General features: G+C 41.9%; 1 long non-coding RNA gene across 2 annotated transcripts in view; it reads left to right on the top strand.

The window, feature by feature from the left end:
• Nucleotides 1-235: 235 nt before the first annotated feature.
• Nucleotides 236-11,081, top strand: part of LOC308589949 — a 74,696-nt gene continuing 63,850 nt past the window's right edge. For both annotated transcript variants that reach the window (XR_014009569.1, XR_014009570.1), the window contains exons 1-2: nucleotides 236-792; nucleotides 6,926-7,013. This is a non-coding gene — a long non-coding RNA (uncharacterized lncRNA). The remainder of the gene's footprint in view (nucleotides 793-6,925; nucleotides 7,014-11,081) is intronic.

Raw genomic sequence — 11,081 nt, 5'->3', positions numbered from 1 at the left:
TTGGCCTGAGAGGGTCGGGGAGACTGTCCATATGGCAGAAATGCCTTAGCTGAGTGGAAAGCTTGCTTTCCTTCTTCGTCAACACAAAGAGCTGACAGCTGACAGGACTCTGGGTCCTCCTGTCTGCCACTGTAAAATTATATGCTTCATGCTTGCCCCCCTTTGCTGCCAAAAGGATTGCAAGGAGAGCAGAAACAGGCAGGGCATTTTTTTTTATAAGCATATAACATGTGAGGGAAATCCCATGCAGACCACATGAATTGGTGCCCTTTTCATTCTTCCTGGCCCGGGTTTGCATTTGGGGAAAACACTGAACATGCTAGATGCTGTTTTGTGTTTTCCTCCAGACAATGTGATCTAGCACCTGACATCCTTCTTTTAAGCCTATGTAACCAACATGAGTTGTTTAGCTTATTTTGTAGTTCTTGATATGTTAACAGTGTTTTATAGATTGCAATTGTTTTGCTGACGATTTGTTAATTATTCTGTATGATTTATGCAGGGTTTGTGATGTCCTATCATGTTATTGTTATTTATTGTTTGTAAGTCACTTTGGGGTTCATTTGAAAGAAACGTGGCACTGAAACAGAAGAAATTAATCAAATAGTAAAGAAGTGGCTTAATTAGGCCTGTTACTTTAAGGAGCTCCAAGGCTTTTAAGAGCAGGTGTGTAAATTGGGGTGGGGAGAGAGAGAAAGCAACCCAAGGCTTTGGAAGCCATTTTGATTAAGAGCTGCTGAAGAGCTGAAGAAGTGGATTTCAAGGCAGGCCTGGCCTACCTTGTTTTAAAGGGTAAGCCCTATTTGCCTAGTTATTATCTTGCGGGGGGGGGGGAGGTCTTTCAAATCCACATGGCGGGAACAGCAAAATAGATTTGTGACTGTTTTCAAATTTATTCTAGAATATGCTAGAACCCTGAGTCAGGAACTCCCATTTCCCACCAGGGCAGCTCTGCAGGGACCAACCCCTTTCCCCAGCAATCCTGCTTTTTTGGGTTAGGAAGGTTGGGGAAGCAAAAGGATATTCAAAGTCCTGAGTTGGAAGAAGACTTTGGCTTGGGAAAGTCTGCTGCTATTTGTTAGAGCTTTATCTAGTTAAGAGCTGAAACTGAAGGAAGTTTGAACCATTCATCCCAGGAAGACTTGCTACTTTTTGTATAATCCAAGTGTAGGTGATAGGAGGCTGTGGGGTTTTTTTGTGGTGTGTGTGTGTTGGTGTGTGTGTGTGTGAAATATAGGACAGTACTTGCTTATTATCCTGGACTAAACAACAAGAACAAATTTCTTATACCCTGCCCATCTGACCAGCCACTGTGGGTAAACATGGCTTCCCTGTTGGCAAGTAGTGCCTTATGTTTTAGTATCTGTCCCACAGTTTGTGTTTGATCAGGGGACTCTCCTGCAGATGGATCTGAGGGAAAGTTTTTTTTGGTTTTTTTTTTAATTGAAACTGCATAATCCATTCAAACTCCAGTTCCCCAACCACGACTGACTGGAAGGGGAAGTTCATTTCAGGGTCCTGGTGGAACCTAGTGCAAGGCAAGGTCTGCTGTCTGAGATCTTCTATCTGCACAGTCACAGAATTTATGAAGGCAGGATCGATGCTGTGTGCCTGAGTCTTTAAAGAGAAAGGTGGCATATTTGCAGATGAACCAGACAAACAGTGGCAAGAAATTTCTGAAGTGCTTCTTTACTTTGGAGTGATGTAGGACGTTCAGTGTTTGTGTCTTTGCCTGCTGTTGCCCATAACTTTTGGCATGGGGCAAAATCTTCTGGCAGCAACTCTCTCAGCACACTCGCAAACGGAAATAATTGCATGACCGTGTGTCATATTATGCTGGATGACACATGAACAAGTATGACAACACAGATAGTTAATACGTGGTGAAACATACCTTGGAATGAGAATGGTGCATTGTGTTATGGGTTGTGGGTTATTGGGTTGTTCTTGTTCTTGTGTTTATTATGAATTTTGTGTTTTTATATTGTCATTTTATATTGTATACTGTCCTGAAACCTGTGGGTATAGGGCGGTATACAAATTTAATAAATAATAATAATAATTCTTGGCCTGCTGTTGTCCAGAGACAGGAGACAATACCAGCCTGTTCCAGAGATTTATGCTGAGCAGGATTTTGTTAAAACAGCAGCAACACCAAAGTAACTTTCTGAGTTGTGTACATTGTTAGCTAATTCTTAAATACAGTGGTACCTCAGGTTACATACGCTTCAGGTTACAGACTCCGCTAACCCAGAAATATTACCTCAGGTTAAGAACTTTGCTTCAGGATGAGAACAGAAATCGTGCAGTGGAGGCGGCGCGGAAGCAGCAGGCGGCCCTATTAGCTAAAGAGGTGCTTCAGGTTAAGAACAGTTTCAGGTTAAGAACAGACCTCCAGAACGAATGAAGTTCTTAACTCAAGGTACCACTGTACCAAGTTTCTTTAGATTACTATTAAAATAAATGTTTCATTAAAAGCTTAATTATGCACATCTACTTATTTAAAATGTAGCTTTAAATGTCCTTCTGCATGATTTTAAAGTGTACTTTTGAGTTCATGCACCACCTCCCTCCATGAAAATTCATTTTTAAAAATTATGGGTCCAATACTACATGTACTGGGATGCCAAAACCTTCCAATTAATTTTGGTGTCAAAGTGAGTGATCTTCATTCATCACTGAATAGATTGTACGGGAAAGAAGAACTGGAATGGTGGTAGTGGGAAGAAAATGGACCAAAAAAAAGTGTGCCCTTTTCCATTCCCCTCAGCAATTTACTCTTCCTTTTCCTGCAATTATTTGCATGACCTTCCTTCTTAATAATGTGGATGACAATGCAGCTTGAATATAGGAAGGAAATGCTTACCATTTAAAGACTCACTCTCTCAAAGCTGAATTTCTTGTAAAAATCATTGCATCAATAACTTGGTTCATCATTTTGGAAATAGTATCATCAGTGCACTTATCACTTAAGGCATAAGTGTTGAGGCAATTGCTTCAATCACTGCCAATCACCGTGTCTTTGTTCGGCTGATGGAGCTAGTATTACGCTTCATGTACATATTTCATTACGCTGTGTCTCATTGACCACCTACTGAGAATGCTAGACATTTCCCTTTGGGATTTCATGTTTCTATCCTTAGAAAAGCAGAGTGTTCCAGTAAAAGCTGAGATGCAGACTAGATGAGATATGTCTGAGAGTTTATTCTATTCTATTTTCTGTTTTGCATAACTGTGCAGGCAGGAAATGGTGCATGTAGTCAGGTTTGGGGTTGTTTTTTTAAAGCAAAATTCTTTTAAACAATGTTCCAATCATTGCCCTGTCACCACTTCTATGCATATTAAGGCATGGGTATGTTATTCTGGGTTATCTGTACTCAAATTCAAAAAGATAGCAAAGCATCCCTGAATGTTCTTTGTTACTAGAATAGTGATGAACCACCCTAGGTATGGGGATTATTATTGCTACACGTTGCTGTTACCATATAAGTGTTCACACCCAGAAAAGTTTGACTTATTATCTCGTGTGAGGGGCCTCTGTGGCTAAGATAAACTCCACTTGAGGAATGATGAAGTAGTTGTCTTTTACATAAGACCTACTTACTATGACTTTATATGATCAGGTATTGCCTCAGCCTCTTTTCTCCCCCACACCTAACTCCCCACAGCACCAAAAAAAGGCAATCCCCAGTGTAGTCCACACTGATGGTTTGGTTACTCTACTGATGGTATATTTTTCCTTTATTGATTTGGTATATATTTTATGTGTAAGATCATGACAACTTTAGAATAGCCTAGATGTTTTATGATCATGCCTTTTAAAGGCTCTCCCCCATGTTTTATGTTGGTACTTGAATGTAATATGCTGCTTTGACTCACATTTTTTCATAGGTTTCTTGCTTTTCCTTTGTATGAGAGTCATTATTGACATTTATTGCCATTTGTTTATGGAGCATTCTGTTATAAACAAATTTTTCAGGATACCACTGCTCTGTAACAATTAGTACTTTCTGGTCTGAAAAAAAAAGCTGCCACAATATCCTCTAGGAGGCATCCCAAAGAATGTAGCATTCGGGCTCTTCAAGGAGAGTTGTACTGTATAGTCAAAGATATATAAACAATGCTGTGTGTGAATGGTATTTGGAGAAAGATGTCCAAAGTAAAGCACACTGTTGCAGAAGAACACTGAGAGAAAAATAGTTACCGTATTTTTCTGCGTATAAGACTAGGTTTTTTTTTTACTAAAAATATATGCTAAAAAGGGGGGGTAGTCTTATACACGGGGGCAATCTTCCCCCCATTTTCTAATTCTGAGCCTCCAAAATAGGAGGGCGTGTTATACACGGAAAAATACAGTATATTATTTATAAAGACTTCTGGGGAGTCATTCTGCTACCGGCAGTTAAGTAAATCATCTTTTTCTTTTTGAAGCTTTATTATCTGTGGCTTCATTTATTTATGGCTAAGTTGCACAAAGAAAAGGGATCAGATTGAGCAAGCTGGATCCCAGTGATACTTCTTTTTCGTATGTAAATTAAATGGTTTAAAATCGAAAATTAATGAACAAAAGCATTCTTAGAAATTTCTAGTTAACTTGTTGAACAAATGTATGATGATAAGTGTGAGAACTAGCTATAATTTGTTTTAGTTCCAATGGATTTCTGGCATCCAACAATAAAGGTGAATTGGGCCTATTGAGGTATTTTGTACAATTATGTCTCACAGAATTCATGCTTGATTTGTCTTAGTCAGTTGTGATTATGAACATTTTATTTTATACTTGACTAATTCAGAAAACCAGTTGTCCTTAAACTTAGCTAAGGTCTAGACACTGCCACCAGCATTTATTTATGAGCCCTCAAATACTAAAGTGATCAATACTATAGAAATGCCTTTATTTAGGTGGCTAATTCCCAGAGTATAGAGTTACATACTGGCTGCTGCATATTCATCCCAGAATGACTTGATTTTGTCTAATAGAAATATGATCTGAAGAGAAACCAGAGTTTTCTTTTTCTTTTGCCAGATTGCATCCATGCCTGTTTTTGTTTTGTTTTTTACTAGGCTAGCATAATTATCAGTAAAGTCTCTTAATGGGGAACAATTCACTTGCTTTGTTAAGAATAGCATCAAATTTATATTTCTGGTTTTGTAAGACATATTAGGTTCGATAGAGGCTTGCGTCTAATGCTGGAGGAAAGGGTGGGAGTAATGCAATTTTTCCATACCGTATTTTGCGCCCCATAGGACGCTCTGGCCCATAGGACGCACCTAGTTTTTTTGGGGGGAAATAAAGAAAAAAAAATTTATTTCCCCCCCAGGTGCGGGGCTGGAAGAACCAGGTCGGGGAACAGTGGAAAGGCACGCTCTGCCTCCCCGCTGTCCCCCGAGCTTGTGGGGCTGGCAATGGGGAGATGTGCGCTGATCCCGGGACTGCAGGCAGCTCTGTGCCGCCATCCGGAGCGGGGCGGGGCTTCGCCCCCGGCTCCCGGTGGCCGCGCAGAGCTGCGCTGATCCCAGGACTGCAGGCAGCTCTGCGCCGCCATCCGGAGCGGGGCGGGACTTATCGCCCCACTCCCGATGGCCGCACAGAGCTGTGCTGATCCCGGGACTGCAGGCAGCTCTGTGCTGCCATCCGGAGCGGGGCGGGACTTCGCCCCCGGCTCCCGATGGCCGCGCAGAGCTGCGCTGATCCCGGGATTGCAGGCAGCTCTGCGCAACCCTCGGAGCCGGTTTCCCGAGGGTTGCGCAGAGCTTCCTGAAGCCTGCATTTGCCCCATAGGACGCTCACATATTTCCCCTTCATTTTTGGAGGGGAAAAAGTGCGTCCTATAGGGCGAAAAATGCGGTATTTCTTTTACTATTTCCTTCCAAAATACCTGCTCCAGTGGACTGGGGGGCTCTCCACAACTGCATGAGGTGATGCTCTGGATTACAGGGTAAAAGCGGAAAGAGTGAAAAATGGCTTCCTCTATCAGAGGCCCCCCCCCTTGAATTTTGCTTTCCTCTGCGAAGGGAAAGAGCCCTTCCATTACAAGTGTAAATTCAACCTTTTTATTTTAAAAAAATGTTCTTTGTGTGAAACAAGTACCAGTCCTTCCTCTGGACACAGAACATTAATCCCAAACTGAAACTGTATGTAACAGGAAAAAAGGATTATGGATATATCTTCTGGTACTTTACTAAGAGCTTCATTTTCCTGGAAATGTAGACCACGTCAGTATTTTGTCATCTTACGCCACCCACCACCTTGCATTTTAGCCAACTCAAGCAACATTTAATAGTAAATCATAGTAGTCTAGTGTGTTCCCATGTTTTACTCTTGTGTTTTACTCTTGTGTCTCCAAGCTGTTTGTGGCAATTCTGGACTATCCTGGTTTATGCTCTTCTCACATTTTCCCCAAAGTAGTAAAGAAGTGAGAGAATGAATGCAATTCTGAAACTGCAGTACTGTACCTGTATCTGTAGTTTACACAGATTCATTTACTTCAGTTTGGAACTAAACTTTATCTGCTGAGTGATATATTTTCTCTGGGCTCAAATGATGATGATGATGATGATGATCTAAAATGTCTGTTGCTCAGTTTTTCAGTTGTGAGTTAAATTAGCACAGCCAACCATTAGGAAGTAAAGATACACAGTATCTTCTTTGGTTAATTGGGAAGGTTTGAAGAAAAACACACACTAATGTGCCAATTATGAGATTCTGCAGTGCTAAGTCCCGGTTGCAGAAACTCTTTCCAGAATAAAACCACCACACATTAGAACAGGATTTATATGTTGTGAGCTAACTTGGCAGGACCTTAAATAAAAGCAACAACAGCTAAGGAACACACATACTAAAAATCTAACCTGCATTTCCCCTTCACTGTGTACCTTAGTGATTTACAGAAACTTAAGTGTTTTGTATTGTTTTTGCCTATAGGTCCCAGGGGTGGAGTACTGTACAGTACTTACTCAGGCTTTTGTGCCCAGATAGATTCTGCTAATAGACCAGCACTCGGCGGAAACAGGTAGGTTCATAATCCGCTTTCTTTTTATTAGGAACGACATATAGAAACATAAGAATCTTGCCGCTAGACAGAGCATTACATACATCAGGGATGGAGAATTCTTTTCAGCCAAAGGAATACATTCCTTTCTGAGCAGCCAAGGGGGGGGGGGGCACATACCAGTGTGGGAAGGGTAAGAGGGAAAACTAGCTGGAGAAATGAATATAAATGTTACTTCTGTATGTAGGCTGCTTTCCACCGAAAATCACACACCCCTTTCTATTCTCCATCCTGTCAAGCAAGAGGAACTATCATAGTTCAAGAACACATTCCAGCCAGACGGTAACGTGCAAGGAGGGTATGAAGCAAGGCAGGTGAGGGGTTGGTCTTTTTGGCAGAGGGCCTCTGGACGGAGGAGTTAGTGTTGCCTGAGGAGAGTCCCAAGGGTCAGGCAGAGAGGCCTGGAGAGCCACATTTAGTCCCTCAACCTGAGCTTCCCCACCCCTCTCATACAGTCTTGCCACTCATCCAGGTACTTCTTTGTCACATACATGTGTTGGTTTAAACCACACCAGACAAGTATCAGAGAAGAAAGTAAGCTTTTACATAAAATGGATAAGATGCATGAAGCGACAATTCCCTGTTTATCGTTTTTTAAACTTTGCCTTTGTCAAATTTCAGAGGCTCTCTAAGTTTATTTTATGGATTTATAAAGATCTGCTTTATCTGTGCCATGAAATATTGATAGGGCAAGATAGCTTTGCAATACCATTGTAGTTCATTCTGGGAAAGTCAGAACCTCAGCCAGCTGGACATATTTATGTTCTGTGGGAGCCTCTGTACACAAAATTGAAGAGTTGGTGAAATACATCAAAGTGAGCCAAGCAGCTTTTGTCTTCTCCCCTGGTAACTGGCTAGCAAGCTGGAAGCAGAGGCAAAGAATATATGGATAGTTTTCACAGTGGAAAGAAGTAATCAGCAGGGCCCCTTAAGGATCAGTATCCCACAAGGATCTGTACTGGGAAAAGTCCTATGTAATTTATTCATGAATAATCTCAAGTCAGGAGTGAGGCAACCATATATTCAAGTGTTTGCATCAATTTTCACCTTCCTGAATAATTTGCTGAGTGCTGACTGCATAGTTGGTTAGAGCATGGTGCTGACAACACCAAGGTTGCAGGTGCAGTCCCCATAGGGGATAGCTGCATATTCCTGCATTGCAGGCGCTTGGAATAGATAATAATAATAATAATAATAATAATAATAATAATAATAATAATAATAATAATAATAATAATAATTTATTTATTTATACCCCGCCTATCTGGCTGAGTTTCCCCAGCTACTCTGGGTGGCTCCCAATCGAGTGTTAAAAACAATACAGCATTAAATATTAAAAACTTCCCTAAACAGGGCTGCCTTCAGATGTCTTTTAAAAATAGGATAGCTGCTTATTTCCTTGACATCTGATGGGAGGGCGTTCCACAGGGCGGGCGCCACTACCGAGAAGGCCCTCTGTCTGGTTCCCTGTAACCTCACTTCTCACCATGAGGGAACCGCTAGAAGGCCCTCGGTGCTGAATCTCAGTGTCCAGGCTGAACGATGGGGGTGGAGATGCTCCTTCAGGTATACAGGACCAAGGATGATCCTTGGGATTGCTTCCAGCTTGATGTTTTATGTTCTAATTTGTTGGAAGCTGGCCAGAGTGGCTGGGGCAATGCAGCCAGATGGGCAGCATATAAATAATAAATTATTTGATTCTAAGATCTCTCCAGACTGGGTGCGTGAGAAACAGCATGACATTCAGTGTAGGTAAATGCAAAGTTTGAGACAATAAAGTCTGATTTTTGTATATGTACTGTTAGGATGTATGCTGGCTGTGACTATGCAGCAGACCTTGGGGTCATAGTGAAATGTTCCATGGAAATGCCAGCTTTTGTGTTTATTCATTGCTATGGATTATTAGGAAAGGATCTGAAAATAAAACAGCTAGTATCATAATATAGTCTTTATAAAATATATATTTTGCAGCCGCATTTGGAATACTGCTCACAGTTCAATTACCGTATTTTTTGCCCTATAGGACGCACCGTCCCATAAGGCGCACCTAGTTTTTTTGGGGGGAAATAAAGGGGGGAAAATTATTTTTCCCCCAGGTGCGGGGCTGGGGAGGCCCGAGCTTCCCCCGACCCCAGCCCCCAAAAAGGCAGCTCTCTGCAAGCCGTGGGAGCCCAGCGCTGGCTCCTGCCGCTTGCGGAGAGGTCCGCGAAGCCTGGACGCGCTGATCCCAGCGCGCGCAGGCTTCGGCATGCAGGCAACTCTCCGCAAGCAGCGGGAGCGCTCCTGGTGCTTGCGGAGAGGTCCGCGAAGCCTGGAGAGCGAGAGGGGTTGGTGCTCACCGCCCCCTCTCGCTCTCCAGGCTTCAGCGAAAGCCTGCATTCGCCCCATAGGACGCACACACATTTCCCCTTCATTTTTGGAGGGGAAAAAGTGCGTCCTATAGGGCGAAAAATACGGTACTCCATCTCAGAAAAGCATACTGAAGGACTAGAAAAGGTTCAGAAAGGGTAATGAAAATGACAAGAGGTTGGAGCATCTTTTCTACAAGGAAAACCTCTAGCATTAGAGGCTTTAAAAAACAACCTGCTCATAGTTTAAAAAAAGTTATGGCGCAGATGAAATCAATATAATGGAGATATTCCCCCCACCCTTTCTTAATAGCACTTGTGGTTGATAGTAGATTCAAGATAGACCAAGAAAGTACTGTTTGACACAACATTTACATAGAACTTGCAGAATTCACTTTCACAAGATGTGGTGGAAGCCACTAGTTAAGGTACGGTAAATATCTGAATGGTAGTCCCTGGTGGAGAAACAATAGGGCAGGCACGTCCAAAGCCCACCGGTCAGCTTAATCTGGCCCCTGTGTCAAAATCCTAAAAAAATCTCAACAACTTCAATCCTAAAAAAAGCACAACCACTTTGGGGTAAAATCCAAAAAAGCTCAACTTCAATCCTTTACTTCATCAAATCTGGCCCCCCTTTGAAAAAAGTTTGGACACCGCTGACTTAGGGAGAGGCTGCTGCCTTTGGCCCATGCTTGTGGGCTTCCTGGAAGTATCTGGCTTGTCTCTGTTAGAAGCAGGATGGATGTTGAACCAGCTGGACTATTTGTCTTACTTAGAAGATCTAGCTGCTAATTCTCCACCGAAAGGGCCTAAAGTGCATGGCACTATTACCTAATCAGATAGTCATGTATCCATGTGCCTGAGCCTCGTACTACATGGTTGACTCACCGAGAGTAATCAACAAGTAGATCTCCAGATGACAAGTATCTTGGGTAATAAGATTTGACGAGGATGTTGAGGTGAAGTGAATGTTTGCATAGCTTGCAGCAGTGCTTCCTGTTTAAATACAGTACAGAATTCTGTGAACAGGCTCAACTAACCCTCTGTCATTTGTAGTGCATAACATGTGCTAATATGGGGAGTGTTGATACAGTTTTCTGTAAAAGAAATATATGAAAATGGACTAGTGTCATGAATTAAAAATTCTCCCACAATCAGATTCAGGAGGTTGCAAAACATTTCCTAATGAACAGTTCACGTGCATTTATTCCTTCCTGCCCCCTCTGTTATCACCTTCACCCCGGGTAGTTTATGTGATTTGTTACTTTTAGTTCTTAACTGGAACCTGGAGAGCTAAAGAATATGAGAGTGTTGTTTTGAATAAAAGTATTGTTACGTCTGAACATTAAATAATTGTGACACCCAGGAAAAGTTTTTTTTCAGGAGGGTGGAATCCTGCTTTAAGCAGGAGGGAGCACAGTTTTCTTGCCTTTATTTCTTTGTATTTAGTCAGATTGCCCACATGACTGTGACTTTTCAAGATGTGAAAATCATTTGTTCCTTGATGTGCACATTGTTCCATGCAATACACAAGCAGGGGGTGGATGCTAAAAATAAAAATCCAAGTCCTCTGTCCAGAACACTTACATTCTGTCATATAAATAACACACACACATTATTCAGATGGGCATGATTTTGCTGAAATTATCTTCTTCAGTTGCACAACTGAGTACTTATAAAC

The sequence above is a fragment of the Podarcis bocagei genome (assembly GCF_964188305.1).
Source record: "Podarcis bocagei genome assembly, chromosome: 6".
Taxonomy (NCBI): Eukaryota; Metazoa; Chordata; class Lepidosauria; order Squamata; family Lacertidae; genus Podarcis; species Podarcis bocagei.
The sequence above is the reverse complement of the archived record's forward strand: the minus strand, read 5'-3'. Positions and strand labels throughout refer to the sequence as shown.